The 25615-nt window shown below is 48.4% G+C and overlaps 2 protein-coding genes and 1 pseudogene across 2 annotated transcripts in view; 2 read left to right on the forward strand and 1 right to left on the reverse strand.

Moving 5' to 3' along the window:
- Positions 1-5581, reverse strand: part of LOC131588524 (zinc finger protein 345-like) — a 93135-nt pseudogene extending 87554 nt beyond the window's left edge.
- Positions 1-25615, forward strand: part of LOC131588627 (zinc finger protein 239-like) — a 369862-nt gene that overhangs the window by 152009 nt on the left and 192238 nt on the right. The window lies entirely within an intron of this gene.
- LOC131588459 (zinc finger protein 239-like) overlaps positions 1-25615 on the forward strand; it is an 88637-nt gene that overhangs the window by 32418 nt on the left and 30604 nt on the right. The gene's annotated exons all lie outside the window — the stretch shown is intronic.

A 25615-nucleotide genomic window follows, 5' to 3' on the forward strand; every position in this document is an offset into this window, starting at 1 on the left:
GTATTTAACATCTCAACAGACTGGGAACAGGCCAAAAGATTCCCCCCCAAGATAACGACCATCAACAAAACATCAACACCCAGCAGCAAACATCAACCAACATCCACCCCAGACACTGCCCCAGGCACAGCTGGAGACACCTGGTCTGGAAAAGGCTGAGCAGGAAATCCAGGAGTGCCCACCTAATTCACATCACAGGCACAGAAATCCGGCTGCAACAGGAAACCAAATCCTAACAACTCCACACCTTCAAACCAATGAACATTAAACCAAGGGATTTCTACGGGGTCAGAGTGTATAAATTTAGGAAAATCTCGTCAAACTCATGTGTCATGGAATCATTTTCTCTACACACCCAGCCTGAGTGTGCATGAAATTATTCCTGTTGCACATTCTGGCCAGAATTAAGTAATGCCTCATTTATATAAGACATCATTGGAGAGTTTTTGCTTTTCATAGTTTCAGTGAAAAGATTACACTGTTAGAACAATTTTTCGTAATACTTTTACTTCTATATTGTTGGTTCTATTTGGGCAGTGGTCTGAGAATCAGTTTTTAGTCCTAGGAGAAGAAAAAGAAAATATTTGATTGCTTTGTAGTTTTTCTTTTTATGTGTGTGTGGGTCGTAGTGATGGCAAAATGATGGTATGAGTCCTAGATACCACAACTGAAGAAGGCCCACTGGAACACGATCGTGTGGCAGTGATAGAACACACCTGTTCAGCCAGAGCAGATTTGAAAGATGTCCCACTGGAACAGGCAGACTGGAGCTGTTTACAGATGGAAGCAGTTTTGTGGAGAACAGGACCAGTTACGTTGGATATGCGATAACAACAACAGGTGCAGTGGTGGAGGCAAAGGCCTTGCCAGCAAACACATCTGCCCAATGAGCAGAACTGGTTGCTTTAACCAGGGCATTAGAGATGAGTGAAGGGAACAAAGTAAATATCTGGACTGATTCAAAACATGCTTTTGGAGTGGTGCATGTACACAGGGCACTGGGGAAAGAAAGAGGACTGCTGTCTCCTCAAGACACACACATTAAACATCAAGATGCAGTCCTGCAATTAATAAAAGCAGTATAAAAGCCGGAGCAAGTAGCAATCATGCACTGCAAAGCTCACCAATCAGGAAACTCCAAAATTCATGAGGGAAATCAGAAAGCAGACTGGACAGCCCGACAAGCTGCTCGAGAAGCGCAAACTGCAATGGCATTGATACCTTTAAAAACTAATGTATCTCAATTCAATTTACCCCCAGAACCAAAATATTCAATAGAGGATGAGAAATTGGGACACTCACTGAATGCACAGAAGAATTCAGAAGGGTGGTATGTGACTACACAGGGACAAGCAGTGGTACCCCCCTTGATAATGAGAGAAGTTCTACAAATTAAGCATAACAAATGTCATTGGGGTGCAGAGGCATTGGTGAAATTGTTAAAACAAAGTTTAATTTCAGTACAGATGTTAACAATGGCAAAATCAGTAATATCAAAATGTGAAATTTGCTTAAAGAACGATCCAGTGGCTAGACGACAGGCACAATTAGGAAGAATTCGGGTAGGAGTAGAACCAGGAGATTATTGGCAAGTAGATTTTGTAGAATTACCAAGAACTCGAGGATACAAATATCTATTGGTAGGGGTTGACACATTTTCACAATGGCCAGAAGCTCTTCCCTGTCGCACAAATCAAGCAAAGGAGACAGTCAAGTGGTTACTGCAAGAAATCATTCCAAGATTTGGGGTGCCTCTAGGAATATCATCAGATAGGGGCCCACATTTCACAGCCACAGTAGTGAGGGAGGTGAGTAGGTTACTGGGAATAGCTTGGCATCTCCATACACCATGGAGACCCCAATCCAGTGGACAGGTAGAGAGGATGAATCAGACACTGAAGAGGCAAATCGGCAAAATATGCCAAGAGGCTAAATTGCAGCAGCCACAAGCTTTACCAATAGCACTGCTGAGGATTCGGATAAAGCCTAGAAGCGGGATGTCAGTCAGTCCTTATGAGATATTGGATGGGAAACCATATGAATCCCCTGAACCTAATCCAAATGTACATGTTACAGGGAAGCAAGAGGTGTAGAATTATGTTCTGTCTCTTGGAAAAGCTCGAGCTCAACTTCGGAGCACCCTTGTGTGGAACAGGCCGCTGACTCTTGAGAATCCAGTTCATGACATCCCCCCGGGAGATGAAGTGTACGTTAAAAGCTGGAAGGAAGAACCATTAAAAGAAAGGTGGAATGGACCCTATCAGGTACTGTTAACTACCTTGACAGCAGTCAAAGGAGCTGGACTGGATCCCTGCATACATTACACCAGAGTGAAGAAGGTTTCCCCTGCACTGTGGACTGCACAAACTGTAGGGCCGACAAAGCTGCAGATAAAGCGGGTTTGATTGTTTCAAGTGTCTAGGTTGCTAGTGACTGTAATGGTGATTATTTTATGGCCTTTAGGGCCATCAGTTGGAATCAAAGTTACCTTGGGATGTGAAATGCAAAAGTATCAGCTGACAACTCTTCATTTGAGAATGAAGAGGGATGTGGGGGTGCAGCCAGAAACACAAGTGATAAAAGTCTCTAATACTATTCAGGCAGAAAATGGGATGATTGCATTAATTCAAGATTTTGCCAACATGCAAAACAGCAGCAAAATAACTGCCTGTCTGCCAATACCAAAGGCAGCAGGAGACCAAATAAATTGGGGAATTATAACATCAAAATTTCCTGAAATACAAAAGAATAAAAATGAAAATGTGAGTTGTGTATTGCAAATAGATTACGAGTACCCAAATAAGACAGTGTTTGAAAATGCTGTGAAGCCAAAGTACTCATCTAGATGGGATTGTCATGAAAATGGAGGAAAGTATGAACCAAAACTAGGCTGGTATGGGAGATTAGGGAATTATGGATGGTGTTATGAAAAGCTAGCAAAAGTTATTAAAGAAAAGATTCCTGTGTTGAAATGGAAGTGTGAAGGACAGGAAGGAAAAGATCGGGCTGGAGCTTGGGACAGTGCATGGTCAATGAGTGTGCTTCAGAAATTCCAATCTATGGCAGATAGCCCTTGGTGCATTAAGTGGGAAGGCTCTGAAAGTGAAACAGATCCAGGGGTATGGAACACTGCAACCAGTAGTAGAATGGAGGCAGACAAAGTCAATTGGTGGGTATGGAACAGAACTTAGGACTGTACTTCTGATGATGAAGAAATAAAACAAATGCCACCACTCGTGGTAGCTCTGCAAATTGGATGTGCCTGCAGAGGAATCAAACATAAACAAGGTGAAATAAATGACAAGATAGGACAAGTGATCCAAAAGGTAATATGGAGCACAAGTACAATTCAGAGTCCAGGCCAATTTGGATGGGCAGCAAGCGATGGCACTTGGACAACACATCTGCCTGTAGGTGAAAAAGTAAAAGAGATTACTTTAGGCCTCCCCACCTTATGCCCAATTTGGAAAAGGTCCCCATTCAAGGGAGAGCTGAACTTCTGCAAATAAGGATGAGACGAGAAGTTCAGGAGAACAAAACTGAAGATGAAGAAAGATGGCAGGAACCCTCCAGTAGTGTAAAATTTGAGTGGGCTCTGGAATCCTTGTTTGGTCCAATAGCAAATTATAACAATAGAAAGATGTTGTACAAACTTACAGGCCAGGTAGAAAGATTGGCAAGAGTTACCAAAGAGGGATTTAGAGAGCTAAATGTACAATTACAAGCCACAACTAAAATGACCCTGCAAAACAGATTGGCTTTAGATATGTTATTGTTGAAAGAACACGGAGTATGCGGGTACCTAAAAGGACAAATTGATCACTGCAGCATCCACATCCCAAATGGAACTGCAGATGTAGAACATGACATTAATCAATTAAAACAAATAGAACAGGAAGCACAGAAAGAGAGGGAAGATCTGACCACAAGTTGGGTAGATAAAATTTTTGAAGGGTTGGGATGGAATGTGAGTTCCTGGATCAAATCTATTCTTGAGAGTCTGATAATCCTACTAATTGTGTTCTTAGCAATCTGGTTAATCTGTGCAGTTCTGAAAGGAGAGATAAAGAAAAGAGTATCCTGGAACCAGAAGATAATAAAGGCGCTGACACGGGACAGAGATCCACATCCGCATTTGTCATCTCCAAGTCCTCCAGAGTGTAACAACGCTTACGACAGCAATGGATTCGAAGATGAACATCAAGTATAAACTCAGAAAAAGGACTGTATATAGTGAAAGCATTACACTTATTATAGTAAAGTGAAATACTTTCAAAGGGATGAAATATGTTACTATGGGGCTAAATGTTTCTGAAAATGTTTCTTAAAATCTTGTAGAGGTAGGCCACAAGAATGCTTGGTATTAGGGATGGACTAGCAAGCTGAAATGTTTACGGTAACGGGAACTGGTACTTGGGGTCTCCAAGATACCCACCCAGAGATAAGATTCGGACATGTTCATACAAGGATGAGCTAAATCTCATGAAGCAATATAGATAAAGTTAATCAACCAATATTAATGAAGCAATATTGATAAGGTTGTTACAGTGATTACTGCTACAGCTGAAATTGTAGAAATATGTGCACTTTGAACAAAGACGGTGGAGCTAGATTTGGGTTGCTGATACCCCTAGTTCGTGCGCGCTTCAATAAAGCACCTGCATACAGTCAATCTACAATTCTGTGTTTTCCTGAATGCTAACAAAGACAGATCAAAAACTTCCAAAACACCAAAAATCTGATATCCCCCCAAAATACAAAGATTCAGCCCCCACAAAAAAAAGAAAAAATCACCAAAATTTAGCCCAATAAAGCTCAGAAACTCCAAGATTCAGCCCCGTGAAAATCGTGCATCTCCCTGCCTGGGCACTCGCTGCATGGGGGGGTGAGGGGGGCAATGAGGCCGGGCCGGAGCAGGGGGTGCCTGAGAGAGGCCCCGAGCCCGGGGGAAGCCCCTGCAGAGCCATGGAAGTGGCTCCTGGCCGGACTCGGGGATCCCCCTGGCGATCCCCGCTGGAGCAGCCTGGTCCTGAGGGACTCTGGCCCCTGGCAGGGACCCCAGGCTGCAGCAGGACAAGGATTCCTGTCCCTCAGGGGGAGGCACTGACATGACCTGACTGTGACCCCCATCCCTGTGCCTCTGGGCGGGGAGGGGGACGGAGAGGGGCACAAAGTTAAGCCCGGGAAGGAGGGAGAGCTGGGGGAAGATGGATTTCCGGAGGAATTACTTTGCTTCTCATTTTCTTGTCCTGACATGTTGGACAATAAATTCAATTAATTTCCCCAAGTCAGGTGTGCTGTGCCCGTGACCAAGGATTGAACTGTCCCCACCCTCATCCAGACCCCCGAGCCTTTCCTTGCATGTTCTGCTCCTAGCCCGGGACAGGAAGGAGAGTCACACAGTTTTGGCCTCGCTCCGGCATAGCCCTGCTCCATCCCGGACTCACCCCCAGCTCGCAGCGCCCTCAGCTCCCGGGCACCCCGAGCTCCCGGCGCTTCAGCGCAGCGGCGCTTCCTTGGCCTCCTGCCCGGGCCGGGCCCAGCGCCGGGGCCGCTCCTCAGCCCAGGCGAACGAGAAATGGCGGAGCTCAGCCCAAGGCAGGCGAGTCCGTGCCGTGTGCAGAGCCCGCCGCTGGCTGCGATTGGCTGCTTCTGCCGTCACTAATGGCTCTGGCGCGCGCTGATTGGGCAGAGCGGGGACAAGCCCGGCCCCGCTGGCGCCCCCAGGGCGGCCGTGGGGCAGGAGAGCCGCCGTTGCCGGAGCGTCTGTGCGGGCCCGGCAGCGGCGGCAGCAGCGGCCGGAGCCCGGTGAGGCGGCGGCGGAGCTCGGAGGCGGCCCCAGCGCAGCGTCCCGGGCACAGCGCAGCCACCTCCGGCCTCCCGACACGAAGCGGGACGAGCCAGCGCTGCTCCGCCACCGCCTCCTGCCGAGGCCCCAGCGGCAAGGAGACCGCGGGCAGCCGCTCCCGCAGCGCCCTCAGCCCAGGGCCAACACGGGCCGGCCACGGCACAAGCCACCCGCCACAGCCCCCTGCCGCCCCCTCCCGGGCCCGCAGCGAGCCCCGAGCCCCCGCAGAACCGAGCGCGGCTCCCACCTGCGATGGCCGGGGCCGCCTCCGAGCTCCGCCGCCGCCTCGCCGGTTGTGATCAATGAAATTACAATTTTGACAACTAGGTCCCTTGGGTTAATGGCAGTTTAATTAAAAATGAATACAATTTAGTAAATGGAATAGTAATTTGGTATAATAAAAGAATACAGTTTAGTAAAAGAATATCATTTAGGAAAAAATTACAATTTATATATATATTTGCCAGTAATTAAGTATGATTAAAGCATAAGCAAAACCGACCGGGGTACGGGTTCCTCACCCTGCCTCATGTACAGAGCAAAGCACTTCAGGCTAAACTGATATAGTGTATGCTTATACATATTCATTAATGCTTCCTGTAAATTTCCTCCTGTAGGAGTCTAGAAATGCAGGAATATTTCTCTGCTTGTGTAATTCTCTTAAAAATACATCAATTGTATATAATACTGATAAAAAGGCTTCCAAATATCCCTGAATAAGCCAGAGCTTGTAAGAGATTAAATAAAAAGTAGAAAAATAGTTTTTTTGACACAGAGGTGAAAGTATAAGTTTTAAGAAGGTTCCACACATGGAGTAAAGATGGAGGAAAAAGGGTGTAGTTTTTAGTCCTTCTTCTTCCTTCTTCTCCATGCTTCTGCAGTTTATAAAAACACAGAATGTAATTAGTTTAGAGTTAGTCGCACTTTTAATTACGTTAGTAGATATAGAAAACTTATTTGTTAAAGTATGATAACAATATACGTGTCAGTAGTTAATAGGATAGAAATTAGTATAAGAGTGAAAAGGCCGCATGGTTCGAGGCCATTTTGTATCATTAGAACAAAATAAGCCAGGCCATGGCGATTTGAGCTTGTGCAGTTAGTCTAGATGGACCTGCCAAGTTCTGTAAAAATCCTTTAATAAACCCGAGAAATCAGAACCTAATAAGTCCGAGAGCTTTCTTCGAGTGACGAAGACGGAGATAAAGAGAACTCCCCACGAGGGAGGATCCCAAGAGAATTCAGCCCAGAGGAGGCTGGAGAATTAAAAAGAGACTATATCTACAGAAAAGTCAGCCCAGAGGAGGCTGGAGAGTAAGAGAAAATTGTATCTTAAAGAGAATTCAGCCCAGAGAAGGCTGGGAGACTATAAAGAACTGTATTCACAGAGAATTCAGCCCAGAGGAGGCTGGGAGAATATAGAAAGTCATATCCACAAAGAACAAAGCCCAAAAAAAGCAAAGAAGAGAGAGACTGAAGTAACACCTCCTATTTCAAATTTTTCTGACTTTACGTCACTTTCCTTCACAGCACATGCTTCACTTGTTGTTAGGGGGTCTTCAGTCTTCTTTTGGGGGTCTTTTGGCGAAGGCTTCTCCTCTTCCTCATTGTCCTTTGGATAATGTTACAGGTTTGCATGTGCGTACTAAGCGTTGTGTTAGGTTACTCTACTAATTAGTCTGATATTTACTGATTTTTAGGCCCAATGCTTAAAGTCGTTCTAATTTTGTCCATCTCAAGGACGTTTTGGTCTTGAGACATCACTTATCTTCTAAACTACATCCTGTACCTCAATTTTAACATGTAACATCTGTAAAGGGGTACATCTGCCTTATAACACTGATTCTTTAGGTTGCTTCTAATAATAACTTTCCAAATAGTTACAATTTAGTCAGCACGAATCAATTCCATTTATTTTAATACCCCATTTCTCTTTTTGATTACATTTATTCATGCCTTTTTTTAAAAAAAACATAAACTTGAATCTTATTTTTTTTATCTTCTCCATAATTTCATTTCTTGCATTTACTTTATTTTCATTTCTAATTTTTTAACATTTTTTCATGCTGTATCAACCTTTTTGCACTCTCTTTCAAATTTAGTTAACTTTTTTTTTTGAGCTATTATAGTTTCTTTTCGTTCAGTATTCCTGGAATTACTGAATGGATTAGTCTAATCAGGCATGAAATTATACAAAATAGAAACAATAATCTTAGTATAAAACACTATGCCATATATTTTAACTTTTTCCACTAAGTACTTCTAAAAAGGTTATCTCACTAATCAGTCTTCAAAATAAAATTCTATTTTTGAACTGGTATATATATCTTTAGCAATTTTTCTGATGGCTCTTCTATAATCATTTATCTTTATACAACACTCAGATTTGTTAAACTTTCTACAAACTCCCCCTTCTTCAGCTAACAAATACTCCAGGGCAATTCTGTTTTGATAAACAAATGCTCACATTTGTGAATGTTGCTTGGCCAGCAGCTTTAGGGCAGTAGAGGTGTGGTTTGAAACAACTTTAACTACTGTCTGCAGCTTTATGAACTGATTCAATAGATAGATTTGGGTTCTATATCTCTAAGATCCATCTGCAGCTCAAGTGGCTGGGTCATCTCTCTGCAGGCCATTTGTCTTCAATTCTGGTTTCTTCTTGCTTTTGGAAAGTCAAGGTTCAAGTCTCTTTTATTGTTTTTTAATGTTTCATAAAGTGGTGTTCTTAACATATTGCTCCTGGACCTCGAAGAAGGAGGGTCATGTAACTCTTAAGATACAGGTTCTTCTCCACCTTTGAGGTAATTCACTATATGCTCTTTGCTCACAAATTTAATATATTCTATCAGGGGCTTTCCATTTGTTACTTGTTGTACCTGGTTGTTCCAAATAGAATTTTAGGTCACTTATGGATTGGTAAGGGTTAGCTCCAGAACTTTTATACCAGCACAAACCAACATGGTTATCCTACAATTAGTTTCTTTTTGTTATTCTCTAATATCCAGCAGGAGTTTTTGGTGGCCAGGTGTTAGTATTATTATCTGATACAAACTGTTTTAATTATTTGATGATTCAAAATTTATCTTCCAGGTTATTTTAATGTCTTGGAAGTTTGAGTAAGATTTCATTTTAAAAATTGGTCTGGAGCTAGACTCTCACTTTCCCACAGCTATTTTTTTAGCTATTTTAAGTCTTTCACAAATTAAATATTTAAATAATTTTAATTCTGTAACTACTTCTTGCATTAAACCTACAGAATGATTTTAGTTAAAGTTGGCCAATCTCAGTTGCTATACTGCTGTTTCAACTGTTCACACTACTTATTTATTTTGTCTAATTCTTTCTTTGGGATCTTTTTTATACTTTTATAAAATTACTGTGATTGTAACAGGCAGCATTAACATATGGATGTGCCACAAACACAGATTTTATCTTGTTTTTGCATTTTTCACTGTCTCATTTTGGACTTTTAGATTTGGGTTCTTTTTCCCTTTCAACTGAAGATTGATGAGAGGGAGGCGGTTTTCTCTCATTCGGTCTCAGTTGTTTATTTTTTCTTATCAGCATTACAAGGTACAAGGAGTTATGTGCACTATGATAGAAAAGGGGTAAAATGGCTCACAAAGATCTTCTTCAAGGTCTTTTATATGTCCATTTACCCAATTAACAGATGCCAACCAAGCTAATTTCCTTAGTGACCCAATGACCCAACACCTGTGTGCTGCACTGCGGCATTTTCTACCCAATAACCTACTACTACCCAAAAACCCCCAGGAGAAGAACATGAAGAAGAAAGAAGAAGGACAAGAGACAACACCCTAAATCCTCCATCTTGTCTCTTGTTCTCTAAACTACTTTTTCACACAGTGATTTAAGAAACTTTCTAATCTACACACCTACCTTTCCTATCTAACTTTAGCATTTGTTTTCATGTATCACCATGAAAACATGCACATGAATTTCATATTATATGAAATTCAGTGTTTCCTTGAATCCTAGAACTAAAAAAACCAAGGGCACACAGTCTGTATCTCAGACTCCAACACTGAAAGACATCCCACTCTAGAAACCAGAGTGAGAGCTATTCACAGATGGAAGCAGCTTCGTGGAGAACAGGACCAGATACGCTGGATATGTGGTAACAACAGTCAGTACAATAGTGGAGGCAAAAGCATTATCAGCAAATACATCTGCCCAGAGGGCAGAACTGGTTGCCTTAACCAGAGCACTAAAATTAAGTGAAGGGAAAAGGGTAAACATATGGACAGACTCAAAGTATGCTTTTGGAGTGGTGCATGTACACAGAGCACTGTAGAAAGAAGGAAGACTACTGTCTTCTCAAGGCACACATTAAACATCAAGATGCAATTTTGCAATTGATAAAAGCAATACAAAAACCTGAAGAAGTAGCAATTATACACTGCAAAGCACACCAATCAAGAAACTCCAAAATTTGTGAGGAAAATTGAAAAGCAGATTGGACATCTCGACAGATTGCTCAAGAAGTGCAAACAACAATTGCATTGATACCTTTAAAAACTAATGCATCTCAATTTAATTTGCCTCCAAAACTGAAATATTCAATTGAAGATGAGAAATTGGGACATTTGCTAAATGCACAAAAGGATTCAGAAGAGTGGTGTGTAACTGCACAGACAAATAGTGTTAACCCCCTTGATAATGAGAGAAGTTCTACAAATTAAACAAAACAAATGTCATTGGGGTGCAGAGGCATTGGTGAAATTGCTAAAGCAAAAATTAATCTCGGTACGGATGCTAACAATGGCAAAATTAACTCAGTGGCTAGACACAGGCATAGCTAGGGAAGATTAGGATAGGAATAGAATCAAGATAACACTTGGCAAGAACCCTCTAGTGAAGTGAAATTTAGGTGGGCCCTGGAGTCTTTGCTTGGTCCTATAGCAAACTATCAGAAGAGAGAAATGTACAAACTTACAGGTCAGGTAGATACATTAGCAAGAGTCACCCGGGAAAGATTTAAAGAACTAAACGTACAATTACAATTTACAACTCCTGAAAGAGCATGGAGTGTGTGAGTTTTTCTAAAGGGATGGATTGATCATTGTTGTGTCCACATCCCAAATGTGACTGCAGATGTAGAATATGACATCTATCAGTTGCAACAAATAGAGCACGAAGCACAGGAAGAGCAAAAGGATTTGTCTACAAGTTGGTCAGGCAAAATCTTCAAAGGGTTAGGGTGGAATGTGAGTTCATGGATTAAATCTATCATTGAGAATGTGATCATCTTACTAATTGTATTCTTAGCAATTTGGTTAGTTGACAGCATCTTCAAGGGAGAAATACAGAAGAAAACGTCCCGGAACCAGAAAATAATAAAGGCACTGACACAAGATCTACCCCCACCATCTTCTGGTTCTCCAGGCAACATCCAGGACAATGCTTACATCAATCAAGGATTCAAAGAACATCAAGTATAAACTCAGAAACAAAGGACTCTATCAAGTAAAAACATTTGCACTTATGGTGAAGTGAAAATGCTTTCAAAGGGGGGAATGATAGTAAAAGGTCTTAAAATCTTAGAAAATTCGGGGACATAGAAAGAAAGTTAGGTTTGGAAAGCCCAGGGAAAAGTAGGCCCTGGGAAATGTTAGGCCTTGTGCTTGCTAAAGATCAGGTGAAACTGCACCTGTGTAATCAGTAGATGATAAATGATACAATTGTTAGATGTGATTAGATATAATTATTGTTTAAAGAACATGAGGAACAATGTTAGGAGGCTGGGGAGAATCACAAAAAATCCATGCCTGGGTAAAAACAATGCATGCAATAGAACAATGGAAGTTTAATAATTAATATGTAAGTTATTATGTTATTATGTTATGATAGAGTATAAAACATGTTCAGCTCAAAACCAAGATGGGTCAGATTTGGGTATGTGTACCCCTGACACCCAGAGCTCTTCAATAAAGCACCTTCATATAATCATTCCGTGACTATGTGTGTTCCAGAACACTAACAGCTCTGTTCCTCTCTTCCAGCCCTTGAAGACATGGCACATAACATCAGCCCCGCCATCAGAAGCCTGGCAATTCAAAAACATTGTATCCTCTAGGCAGTAGAGAGAACTCAATAATCCGTCTTTGGAAACCTGCAAGATCAGCTCCACATGGCACAGAGGACACGGTCTCATCTCTCAGGCCTTGACTGGATGCGCTGCTGGAGCTCTGCTGAGAGCTGATCTGGGAGGCTCTGTCTGCTGGGGCCACCTGAGCCAGCCAGGATTTTATTTTTCTTCAAAATTGTTCTTTCCTTATTTTTGTTTTTGTTTAGTATGTAAATATAGGATATGTTATAAATACACAGACTCCCAGGAGCTTTCTTTTGCTGCCCAAGGTCCGCAGGATATCGGGGAAGAGAGGGAAAAGGGTGCTTGTGCTCAGCAACCTGCTGGGGTGTGCAGTGGTGAAGGGAAAATGGCCAGAAGCCCCTTGGCCTTTGGTGGTTTTGCTGAACCCCTGTCCCAGCCAGGAAGTGCCATCTGTGTCCTCGTGCCCGTGTGGTGCTGGCTGGGCTGCTGAGGGCTCCCAGGTGCCTCTTGATCCAGCTCCTCTGGAGCTCCTGTGGGGCTGCGGCGCTGCTGCCGGGCCGCGCTGGGGGAGACCCTGAGGGAACAGGGTGCTGGGAGGCCATGAAGGGATGAGGGGCTGTGGAGGCCCTGACGGGACAAGGCAGTGGGAAGGCACAAGGGGGATGTGTGAGGGAGTGGATGGCAGGAGGCTCCGAGTGGATAGGAGGCCCCTGAGGGGCCGGGGTGGTGGGAAGACCTGAGGAACTGGGTGTCAGAGGCCATAAGCAGCCCCTGTGCAGCCGCCTGGTTCCTGACACCCGGCTGATCTGGCGCTTCCCCAAAAAGTCTCCCAGGCCTGCAGCAGAAGCCCTCGAGGCTGGGACACCACCCCTCCAGGAGGGTGGGGACAGCCCAAGGTGCCCAGGCTGGGCTGGCTGGGGACATGGAGGGCAGGGGGGTGCTGCCAGGCCATGGCCACTGGGTGCCTGCGATGAGGGGCAGTGGGCAGAGGCAGGGCTGGTGGCCAGGCCGGGCCCTCACGGCTGCCCAGGCCACGCTGCTGTGACCGAGGGCCCCCTGACACAGAGCTCGGGGCCCAGAGAGCTGCTGCCACCATGGGGAGGGCAGCGATGTCTCCTCCAGCAGGGCTGCCCAGTCACTGCTGCCCAAGCGGCTCTGGAGCCCACAGAAACAGCAGCAGAGTGGGCACAGGAACAGCAGCAGAGTGTGCACAGAAACAGCAGCAGAGTGTGCACAGGAACAGCAGCAGAGTGTGCACAGGAACAGCAGCAGAGTGGGCACAGGAACAGCAGCAGAGTGGGCACAGGAACAGCAGCACCCCGAACGTCGGCACCTGTGCACTGAGGCGTCCGCAGCAGCCGGGTGCCAAACAGGGGGAGGCTGTGGGCACAGCTGCCTTTGGTTTGGCAAAAGGCTTCAGCAGAATTGGCCACAATGGCTTTCTCTTGACTTGCCAGCCTCACAGCAACGCTTGGCAGCTTCAGCTGCAGCCTGTGCCCGTGACTGACTTGGATGGCCGTGCTTGAGGGCGGGCTCGCCTTCCACACTCAGGTGTCCCAAGACAGCGGCCTTGGCGCCGTCGTGACACAGAGAGAGAGAGACTCAGGACATGAGAACACAGGAACAGCCTGTTTGGCTCTTTCTTGAGTTTGCTGCTCCTGCCTAAAATAATGATCAGGAGTATATGCTGATATAAAAGTATAGCTGAACACCAAGGACTTTTTCTGTACTGTCTAGAACTAAAACCTTCTGTGACTGTTCAGAGACTATAAAATGCAAGGCGAGAATGACAGCTCTGGTTTGTAAGAGTCTTAAAAATTTTGACATGTGATTTTTCTAGTCAAGGATTTTAATTCCAATGTGGAAACTACAAAACTATTAAAATTTGTTTTCATTGGCAACCGCTTTGAAATGGCATCAGCACACCTACAGGTGTACTGAGGACAGTACTTGGCAATTCATGGCTTCAGATGTGGGAGATAAATATTTTGCCCGGTTTCACCTTGAAGTTGAAGTTTTCCCAGGGCTTTGATTGACTGGTCATTGCAGGTAACTTTAATAAATGCAAAAGGATGTGAAAGCACAATTTCTGGAGAATGTGCACTGGGGACAGAGAGAAAACCTTGAAAACAGTCAGCAGGCTCTGGAAAACTTAAAAAAAAATTAAAATTACTAATGTAAAAATTACTAATGTAAAAATAGATGTAGCTCTGTGACTGTTCAAGCAGGACTCTGGAGGAAATGTTTGCCTTGCATCAGCTGTAACACAGACAGACACACAGCAACTGGAGCCTTGACCATCAGAGACTGGGCTAATGTTTGTCCCAGAAAAAGACAGAGAAGATCCCACTGATACAGGACAGTGCCTCTGTACAATCTAGCCATCCTGGGAAACTCAGCAGCTGATGGTGTTTTTGTGCTACTGCAAACCCCTTCCATGAAAAACATCATTCCAGGAAGGAGCAACATCATCTGACAGATAGCAGGAGTGGCCAGCAATAGCTCCACGAGCTCCTGCCAAGACCCCAAAGGAAGGAGCCCAGCCCCCAATTCACGGGGCTTTGGCTTTGGCCCTCTGGCACAGAAGCTCCCCAGGGGCACAGGTCTCTGGGGCAGGAGAAGGGCACCAGCACTGCCAGGGCTCGGCTGGGGTGGCAGGTCTGCCTCGGTGGGGACTCTGCCACACCTGCTGATTTCAGTGCTGCCAGGCCCCTGTACAGATTCTGTGCAAGGCCCCGTGCCCTTCCTGCTGCAGCTGCCTCGGCAGCCCTGGGGGCTCCTTCTGCTGCCCTGAGCCTGCAGAGCAGGGCAGCGTTTGCTGATGGTTGGAGCTGTTCCTAAAGATCCTGTCAGGCTGTCTTAGACACTTTGGGCAAGGGATTCCTTCCATCCTGGGCCACTTTGGGGGGGATGGGGGCGGAACCAGGAAGGTGGCAGAGTGTGCAAGGGCCGTTAGTGACACGGCACAGCCTGGTAACCGTGGAATGGAACGGTGGAATGGAGAAGAGCTGGCGGTGACAAGAGCACACCAGAGTGCCTGGTGCATGCGACGGGACAGGACACGCCAGAGTGGTGCTGTGAGGAGCCCCCACACAGCCCACTCGTTAGTGCCTGACCCGGAGCTTTTCTGAGGCATAACTCCTACAGCTCACGTTGTGAGCAGACTGTGGGTCTTGGTGAGCCGGAGCTTTCCGTTGACATCTCTTTAGAAGGTGCTCCCAAGGCCCGATTTTGTCATGGCGGGCAGATTCTTCAGGCTATTCAGAGTGTTCCGACGGAACAGAAACACCGACCCTGGAGCTGCCCCAGCAGAACACCCTGAAGAGCCAGAGCAGTTCCAGCAAGGGCAGGATGGTGAGTGGCAGAGCTGGGCCGCAGGGCTGAAGCTGCAGCCAGCTGGGCCCCGCACCATCCCATCCCATCCCATCCCATCCCATCCCATCCCATCCCATCCCATCCCATCCCATCCCATCCCATCCCATCCCATCCCATCCCATCCCATCCCATGTGGACATTCCCAAGGGCAGGACGGAATATGGGCTGGGTCTGACCCCTGGCAGTGGCCATGCTCCATCCCCTGAGCCACCCCAGGGCTGTCCCTGCCTGGGGAGTGCAGGGCTGGGCTGTGTTCTCCGGCCTCTCCCGCAGCCCCTCAGCTCTGGCTGCTTTTTGACAGATGCAGCCATGGACAGGACACAAGAGCAGGAGCCTGCCCGTGGCTGCTTCCGCAAAATGCTGAAGGTACCTGCAGCCATCCCCACCTGGGCTGGGCCTGCTGTCACTGCTCAGCCCAGCTCTGCACATGGAGCACTCCTTGGAACATGCCTCTCTTCCCTGTCCTTTGTTCATTCTGCACAGAGGTTCCGCCGGTTCCTGCCAATTCGGCATAGAAAGATCAGCCCCAAGGGAACTGAGGGCACAGCTGAGCCTGACTCGGGGCTGACCGAGCTCCAGGCAGAGCCTGATGTCAGCCCAGATTCAGCTGCGCCCTCACAAGACTCTGATGCTGCGGTGAGTGATGCCAGGGCAAACTCTGATGTGGCACTGACTGAGGACATGGCCATTCCAAACACCAGAGGGACTCAGGGCATCACAAATACTGACACTACGCCCCCTCCCACGGTGAGTCACGCACCTAATACGGATGTTTTTGAAAGGGGGGTGTTCCTTCTGACCAGCAGGTAGCCAGCCAGGGGCCAGAACTGGAGGTCTGGCATGATCGTGTGCCCCTTCAAGCCACATCCACAGGGCCCCCTCAGCTTTTGAGGCCAGCACAGTGTGGCAGGAAGGGAAGCACTTCTTAGGAGAAGCTGGGGAAGCTGCTGCCTTGGACAGCGCTCCAAGTCTTCCCCATTCCTACTCTAGGTGCCAGCTATTGTACGGAGCATTCACCAGTGTTTTATGTGCTCCGTTACGGTGGATGCCAGGCTGGCCACTAACATCGTGAGGCTGGCTGAAGAACACCCGGACGATGTGGTGCTGACCCTCCTGCGCTGTGCCCCATCGTGTGACAGGTATGGGGCCCACGTGCCTTGAGAGCTCAGGGCTCACCGGCCTTTAGGGCCCATTGCCCTGCACAGCCTGTCCAATGGGCTCTGCCCAACAGGCAGAGAGCTCCAGGAGCCTCGGGCCCCTCTGTTTCCTGAGGCTGCTGCCAATGCTCCCTCCCTGCCCCTCAGGGCACTGGGGCTTTGTCACCTGGGACCCCACAGCTACACAGGGCATGGCTCTGTGACTCAGACACCCCTGACACAGAGCTCTGATCCCACAGAGCTGCTGCAGTGATGTGGCAAACCATAGCCTCATCAGGACCAGCAATGGAGAAGGTGCTGCCAACTCTGCTCCATGTGATGGAGAACTGGCCACTTTGCAGCATCTGCACCTCTGATGAGGACAACAAGGACGTTTTTGCTCTGGCTGTGAGTTTGTGGAACTGGCCTTGACTGTCCCCTAGGTCACTTCTCCAGCAGCTCTTCATCCTCTCCTTGCCTCAGGCTGGGCTGAAACCTGGGCTAGGGGCAGGCCCAGGGGGCACCAGGCCCGCTGTTCCCCCTGCATCTCCCCTTGGGCTCTGCCCCATGGACGCCTTGGCACTGAGCACTGTCTTGGTGTGCTTCTTTTGCAGGCAACTCTGGTGCTCTGGGTGATTCTGCAAGTGCCTCAGCGCCATGAGGCGATGATGCATTATTCCAGCTCTCTCTTTACGGCTCTGCTGTTGCACGTTTTCACCACCACACAGCTGATGCCAGCAGAAGTTGATAACTTCTGGAGAGCATGCCAGCAGGAACACCACCTTCCCAAAAAACCCAACAGGTGCCAGTCCTGTCCTTCCCATGCCCTTGTGGCTGACACCAATTCACCCAATGTGACCTGGGCTTTGCTCTGCACACAGGTTTGCAGTGCAGGCCATGAAGGCTCTGCTCTGCTTTCTGCACTATGACAATGAGTTGATGGCCATGGAGCGCAAGTGTGGCTGGGAAACGCTGCTCCGTGCTGACACCCAGCACTATGCCGTGGGTCTGTTGGCCAGGTGAGACCCCTTCTCACCACTGCCTCTGAAATGTGTGCCCTGTGCCCAGGGTGCCCTACCACAGTCCCTGTGGTCCTGGCCAGAGGGCTTTGCCATTGAGGGATGGCTGAGCAGACTGGAGAAGTCTGAGAGGAGGGTGCCCAGAAGGAGCCCCATGGTCCCAAAACACCCACAAGTCCCTCCAGGGATGCTGGGGAAAGGCCAGATCTCCGTGAGTCATCCCTGGGAGAGGTTTGCCCCCCCACCTCATTGTCTTGGTGCCATTTCCCCCCTTCCAGGGTGATGCGCCATGACTTGACGCCCTTGTGTTACCATGTCGCACACCAATTTATCCGGAGGCTCATCAGGGAGGAGGCACCTTGGGATCTGTCCTCCCTGGCATTCCTTGTGGAGGTGAGCCTGATGGCCAGCACTACCTCGCTGAGCTGCCTGCCAGCCCTGTCCCCTTGCATAGCCACAGCTGCCTGGGACGGTGCCCGTGCCCTGTGCTGCTGCCTGGGCCCAGCCCTGCGCAGTTCCAGGCTCCTGCCGGCTGGTTCCCCTGTCACTGCCCTGTGCCTTTCAGGTCCTGGATTGCCTAAACTTGAGTGACTGTGGGTACTGTGTCCTTGAGATCACGTCAAGGCAGCTGCAGAGCGAGTGCAGGCAGAGGCGTCGCCTGGCGCTCAGAGGCCTCGTGGTGCTCAGCAAGGAACCCTCGCTGGTGAGAACGGGGCAGCGGCTGAAGCTGTGCTGGGCAAAGCAGCCCCTTGGGCTGGCTGTGATTCAGGAGCTGAGGCAGCTGCTCCCAGCTCTCCTGCCTCACCTGCCTGAGTGCTTTGGGACAGGCCTTTGGCCTCTGGGCCCAGCAGCAGCAGGGTGGGGTTGCAGTGCCAGGGTGGTCTTGGCACTGCAGCCGTTCAGGGCTTCCCAGCACAGCCTTGTGTTCCACACAGGCCAGATCTATACGCAGACTGTGTAAAAGCGTCCTGCAGCTGCTGAGTGACACAGACGGAGAAGTGGTCAGCATGTCTCTGTCTGTGTTCACAAATCTGCTCAAGAGAAAACATCTTCGTTTATCAAGGAATGCTGCCCCCAAGATTGCTGAGCCACTTGTGCCTCTCTTTGACCATGTAAGGCTCTGTGCCCCGGCCACGGGCACTGGCTACTGCCCACACAAACTTTGGTCCTGTGGATTTTCAGGCCTTTGCCCAGGTGGGCTGGAGAAGTTGGCGCTGAGATCTTTTCCTCCTTCTTTCCTCCAGGACAAAAGCCACGTGCAGGTGCTCTCCATTCACCTCTTCTGCAAGGCCATGAACCTGGTAGTGGAAGAGGGAAAAAAGGCAATGGAGGGAATTGTGAAGCAGAGCCTGCTCCCACTCATTTTGCACTGCCACGATGAGAACCTGCGCGTGGCTGATGTGAGGTTTTGGGTGATGCTGGTTGATCTCTGGCAGGGGGCTCGGCTGCTTCCTGCTCTGCTGCCTCCCAGGCTGCAGCTTCCTCCTGGCCTTGGCACAGGGATGCAACTCCTGTGCCCTGGGCAGCAATGCCATCTCTGCATCTCTCCAGGCCTCTCGGGAAACCCTGCACTGTGCTGCCACCTTCTTGAAGAACACAGAGCTCCTGTGTGTGCTGCCAACAGAGGATCTGTCGAAGATCGCCGAATGTGTGGTAAAGGACGGCCTGGAAACCCCAGCCTCAGCCTGGAGAAGCTCCCTGGCCCCAGTGCTCAGTGTGTGGGGCTGGCAGCTGTGGCCCAGTGCTGCACCCAGGGGTTCCAGCCTGTGCCCCACATGCTGCTCCCTTCCCTGGGCCACACGGGTTCCTCTCCAGGCTCCTGTGGCCCCGAGCCGGGTGTCGATAGAGCCCCAGCCCAGTGGGGCTGCTGGCCGGGCCTCAGGGCTGGGCGGGCACGGGAGGCCGGGGCTGGCCGCAGGCAGCGCCCGGCCGAGGGGCAGAGCCCGCACCAACCCTTCCCTCCTGCCGCTCTCTGCAGCTGGCACAGGACGAGAGGCGAGCGGCCGAGCAGGTGAGCCGGGCCCTGCCATATCTGGACAGCCCACAGGAGCCCCTGCGAGAGGCGGCCGTCAGCTTCATCGGTGAGCCACGAGCCCGGGCTCCCTCCCCGCCCCGCCGCAGCTCGGCCCCAGCCCCGGCTGCTGCCCCGGCAGCGGCACCCGGGCCCGGCGCCCTGGAGCCCCGGCTGCCCTCGGGGCTGCTGCTGCCGGCCTCTGGCAGCCGTGCCCTTGGGCTGAGTCAGGATGCGGCAAGGGCCCGGGCTGAGCCCTGCCGGGGCGGGAGGCCGTGTGGCCCCAGGGCTGGCAGCGCCGCTGGCAGGGAGCTGTGCTGCTGGGGCCCTGACAGGCTCTGTGTTCCCAGGCACGGTCAGGATGTTCATGAACAAGGGCGCACAAGGAAGAGCTGCAGACCCTCAATGAGGGTGAGTGAGAGCAGCAGGCTGGCACTGGGGGCTGGCGGGGGGCACTTGCAATGCCTGGGCAGGGAGCTGCAATCCCTGGCCCAGCTGCAGAGTGCTTCGTTCCCTGTCTGGGTGAGGGCGGTGTGGGCAGAGAGCAGAGAGATTTCAGGGACATGGGTGGGAGCTGTGGCCAGCACCTTCTGGCTGATCCTGTTGTCTGGTCCTCTCTTGTGGCCATTGCAAGAGCCAGGTGGAATGTCCTTGGGAGGAATGTCTCCTAGGATCCCTGCAGATGCATGCCCTGACCGTGCCTCTCCTCCTCTCTCTTCCAGCCACTGAAGCCCCGAGGAAAGACACCGCTCCATCCCACAGCAACCAGAATATCCAAGCTCAGTTTGCCAGTAAACAAGTGTCCCAAGAACAGCAGCAGGAGACACTGAAGAGGACACCACCTCCCAGTGCCACTGGAGACAACTGGCACAGCTGAGCCTGTGGGATTCTCACGGGGCTTCAGCCCTCTCCCAGCCTGTAGATAGCTCCCTCCAGCCCTCAGACTGTGCCCATCCCCTTCTTTCCCTTTCCAGTTCATCCCTGTTAATAAACAGTTTGCCTTTTTCACTTAACCTGCATCTCTGTGGAGCTGAAGGGTCACAAATCCAGAGCGCTGTGACACACAGGCCCCTCCTGCCGTTCTCTCCTGCACCGTGTTTTGTGCAGAGACGCAGAGGAAGGAGCGCAGATCAGGCTGGAAAGGTCCCTGTGCTGAAGGCCCGGATCCACAGCATTGTGGAGTTAAAGGTGTTACTGAAGGCCAGTAGTGGGACAAGGAGCCTGTGTGTGTCAGGGAGCAAAGTTGTGTCTAAGGCCCTGCCGTATTTGGTCCTCTGTTGTGCACACCAACAGGATGACAAAGAACAGACTTTGAAGGAAACCTTATGGGTCGACTGCTGGGAATTTGACCCTTAAGAGGAACAACGGATTGATCAATTGATGGGAAGTTAACCTGTGAAAGAGGAACAGTAACAATGAGGCTGTTATTGGCATGGTGACCTTACCTCCTGTACTGGCCAAGGGTGAGATGACATGGTAACTGGGAAAATTCCAGTCCAGGGGAGAAGATAGGAGGCTTGGTTCTGCAGAGGAGAGGCAAGAAGGACAAAATGCACGCCTTTTTGATGCAGGGCATGCCCTGAAGGTGCATGGCCTGCCTGCCCCTCCCATTGGAGCACCATGCTCCATCTCCTGCCGCTGCTCAGTGGCTTTTCACCAGTCCAGGGGTTTGTAGGTATTATTTGCAACAGCAACTAATAAAATAAGACTTGCTTTGCAATTTTGTGCACGGGCATCTTCCAGCACCCATGATGTTCTTGGCAACGAGGATGGGATGCCCAGAGCACAAAAACCCATGGTGTTTTGAGCACGTGTGAGTGAAAAATGGACGCATGTTTGAGTGTGGGTAAGAGAACAGGGACAGGGTTTGGGCAGTGGAGTGTATGGTTGTGTAATATATGTTGGTATAATTTGCGTTTTATTGTACACATATAAAATCATGTATAAAAGCGTATTTTATACTTGTATAAAATCAAGTATAAAAGCATGTTTTATGTAAAACAAAAACCACAAGCAACTTAAGATTGCAAAAGCAGCTGCTGGAAAACCAGGAATTTGCAAGAGAATGACCCAGCAATTAAGATAATACTGAGAAGAGCTGGGTCCACCCAAGCAAGATAAGCGCTCTAACGACCCGGTGATTAACGCCTGATACCGACCTGATCTGATTCTCCAGGACCATACATCTCAATGTTGGTTTCCCAAAAAAAAACTACGCAGACTAAAAAGAAAACTCACCACGATTCTACATCTCAAAGCCTGCTTCCCAAAAAACCACTCAAACTTCATCTTCTTCTCAGAAAACTTGTTATAAATTTGTATTGTGATATTGGCTTTCGCAGATGAATATTATATGTTAAATACTTTTTAGCTATGTATGTACTTTTTTCTTGTTAACAAGTTTTAAGCTTAAAAGAATTTCCTAGGTACAAGGCAAGGAAACCCCAGAGGGCAAGGACAGTTGAGCCAAAGCTGCTTATCAGGAGAACAATAGAGCCCAAACTGTTATCAGCAGAAGATGTGAAGGCCAGCTGCCCTCAAAAGGAAGGATGAGAGGCCCAGATGGTTATCAACAAGTGACCATTTGCAAAAGAAAGGAAACCAAACTTCAAATAATGCTGACCAGCTAGAATAATGATGACCAGCAAAAAATATGCTGAACAACAGAAAATAAAAAAATTGTGGAAAAGCATGATCTAAGAAGGCGGAACCAGGGAGGGGACATGTTTGAATATGCATAAAATCCTCACAGCAGGGGGGGATAAAAAGAGTATTCCCAAGATACCAGGTGTGTTCCTGGCAACCCGCCAGGGCACCCGGCCGTTTTAACCCTTTGCTTTATTTCTTTTGTCTCCTAATTGTCTTTTTGTTTATATTAAATTCTTTTTTATAATTTATTAAGTGAATCTCGTTTTTAAGAATAGGGCTGAAGAAACATTTCCAAATGCCATCCTGGGCAAGGAAAGGACGCGAAACAGCGCTGGGGAAGAGCGTCCCTCGCACAGCCCTCAGAGCTGCCACCATGCACAAGATGGCGGCCGGGGCTGAGGCGGTGCCACCGTGCACAAGATGCCGGCCGGGGCTGAGGCGGTGCCACCGTGCACAAGATGCCGGCCGGGGCTGAGGCGGTGCCACCATGCACAAGATGGCGGCCGGGGCTGAGGCGGTGCCTCTCAGAGCGCTCTGCAGCCTCTGCCAGCCCAGCCCCAGCCCCGGAGCAGCGCAGGGCGGGCAGAGCCCCCTTCCAGCCGTCTGCTTCAATGGACATTGACAGACACCCGGGCCAGGGACACAGGCTGACACCTTTGCTCTGTGCACACAAACACGAACCAGACACTTGGGAACCTCGGCTGGCAGCATTTGCAGGTGAAAATACAAAGAAACTCCAGGGTTTGAAGGTTTTCAAATAGAATATTTCATTTGCCAATAAAAGGACCAAAAGCAGAAAGGGCCATCCCAGCCTGTTTCTTCCATGCAGGAATAGTGTCACAGTGACTGTGAGCTGATGAAGACGGAGATGGGATTTAATCCAAAGCAGATTGTGCAGTGGGTGCTCACCTGTGATATGTATCCCTCACAGTACTATTTATTTGGAACACTAGGAAGATTATGAGCCTGGGTAAGATATTAACCCTTTCAATACACAGATGAGACCTACAAACCTTGTTCATCTCTCCAGGGACAGAAAAGGACAGAGTAACAACACACAAAAAACCACCATAAAAACATCAAAGCCAGTAAAAAAAAAAGTCAAACCTCAGATAGAAAAGAAATTATAAAATGGCAATTGAAACAAAAATATTCTTTTAGTAAAACCATAGAAATAAGCAATGATGTATGAAAATATCTCCTTTAATTCATGAAAAAAGTAAAAAAAAAAAAAAATCAACCTGTAAATCTAAACAAAAGCATCCATTAATGAAATCAAACAAATTTTAAAATAACTATAATCCCATAAAGGTTGAACAGAAAAAAAATAAAAACAATAAAATGCCTTTTGCCCCCAGGGAGAGAAGAAGAAAACTTCTCTTCCCAAAGATGATCACAAAAATAGATGAAGAAAACATTTGCCTTCAAACAACTCATCCTTAAAATAACACCCCATGAATTCATAACCCATAGACACACCTCTAGGAGGGGTGTAAAAATGAGAAAACTCTCACAATAACAAAATTTCTTCCCAGGCTGCTGCTATTTGTAAAAATAAAAAACACAAAACCTGTTTGTTGTAAAAAATTCTCCATGACATAACAAAAAGAAACTACTCTCCCTACAAAAACTAATGAAAAACTATTGTATAATGAATACTGTTTTAACATCCAAAGATTTATCTCTACATTGTCAGTTAAAAAAAAGAAAAAGTCAGGGAAGGAAAGATGTTCTGAAAGTTTTGTTCTAGTTTCTTATTCTTGTACTCCGGTTAATAAAGTTTCTTGATTCCTTCTAAGTTTTAAGCCTATTTTGCCCTTCTCCTAATCCACATCTCACAGTGAGAAATAAGTAAGTGCCCTGGAGATTTCAGCCAGCGCTAAACCCACCACATTATTTAGTGCATTAGCCAAAAAACTCAAATTAGCGAATCTCAGCCACTGCACCAGGCTGAAGCTGAGGATCCCCAGCCAAGCTCAGAGGGAGGAGAACACAGCATTTGTGGGATCCTTTCCAGTCTGACTTGCTTTAGCTGCACCCTGGGGGAGGAGAGAGCAGGAGAAGGGTTGGCTGAGTCCTCTCCCCTCTGCCTTGCCCTTCTCTGCTGGATCCTCAGTTCATCCCACACCCACCCCAAGACTCCATCCCCATCCTACTGGTGCTGATGGGATTAAAGGAGATAAAGAGGAGATTAAAACAGATAGAGAGGAGAGAAAAAGAGAAGTTTAAATGCAGTTTAAATATGAAAGAAATGCATATGTTAGTGACTGCTGAGAGTTCAAAGGGAGCTGAAGGGTTTGGGAGGGGACAGGAGCCCGTGAAGGGCTCAGGAGCTGCTGCTGCCGGGAGGGAGGAAATGCACCAATGGCTCCCAGCAGAGTCTGTGCTTTGAGGCTCTTTCCCAAACAGCTGCAGGAGGGAAAGCAGCTGAGTTTGGAGGAAGAGTTTTCTGCTGAGGTTTCCTGTTTGGAGCTGTCACAAGCTTGAGCTGCTCAAGGGAAAGGCGGCTCTGCTTCCAGCAGGGCCCAACTGCACGGGAGCACAACTTGGTTCCCTGGCCCTGAGCCAACGGGCAGCAGCAGCTTCTGTTCCCTCCTGGCTCTTGTGTCATTTCCAGCAGCACAAGACACACCAAGAAAAGCTCCTCCAGAACAGGCCATGATCAACACAACCTGATTTCATTGCATGAAGGAGCTCTGACAGTCCCACAGGCTCAGGTTTGTTTGTCAGTCAACAGAGCAGGGAAAAGCACAGACACATTCCCTGCACAGGGAATTCACAGGAGGAAAGTGCAGCGCTGGAGGATGTGCTTGGATACAACGTTCCCACGGCAGTTTTGGGGATAAAATCGTCAGCAGAGAGAAAAGAAAAAGTCCTACCAAGGGTGGGCTGGGGAGGGCTGGTGCTTCCCGGGAGGCTCCCGAAGCTCAAGAGGACAAAGCCCAGACCTTGTCCAAGCTCCGAGCTGGGTCTGAGCCAGAAACCAGGGGGTGGCAGAGACATTGCTGCTGAAGGGCTTCAGATTGCCAAAGCTAAAGTGTCCAGTATCAAGGAACAACTTGAGGTTACGGAAGTCCCAGTGCCCACGTTCCATCCCCGCATTTCAAGCTGAAAGCAGAGCTCCACTTCTGACTCTGCTTTTTAATAATGAATGTCAAACTTCAACAAAATTCCATTAGAAAGACCCCATGAAGGTTCACACTGTGAGAGCTCACTCGAGGCAGCCCCAACTCCTGCCCTGGTTCAGTCCCTCTCAAGCCCACTGTGCTTTCCAGCTGCTTTGCTCCAGCTCCTCCCAAATTACCACGAATTCCACTGAACTGAACGAAATCCAAGTCCTCGTGGGTCGGGACAAGGGCAGGGAGAGGTCACTCAGGGATCACCATCAGGGGCACAACAGACCGACATGGGGAAATGAACTGAACTTAGGACTGAGCAAATCAGACCAGGAGAATGAGGATTGAAATCAATCTTGAGAAACACCTCCTGCCGCTCCTGAACTTT

This window comes from Poecile atricapillus, chromosome 26 (genome assembly GCF_030490865.1).
Source record: "Poecile atricapillus isolate bPoeAtr1 chromosome 26, bPoeAtr1.hap1, whole genome shotgun sequence".
NCBI lineage: Eukaryota > Metazoa > Chordata > Aves > Passeriformes > Paridae > Poecile > Poecile atricapillus.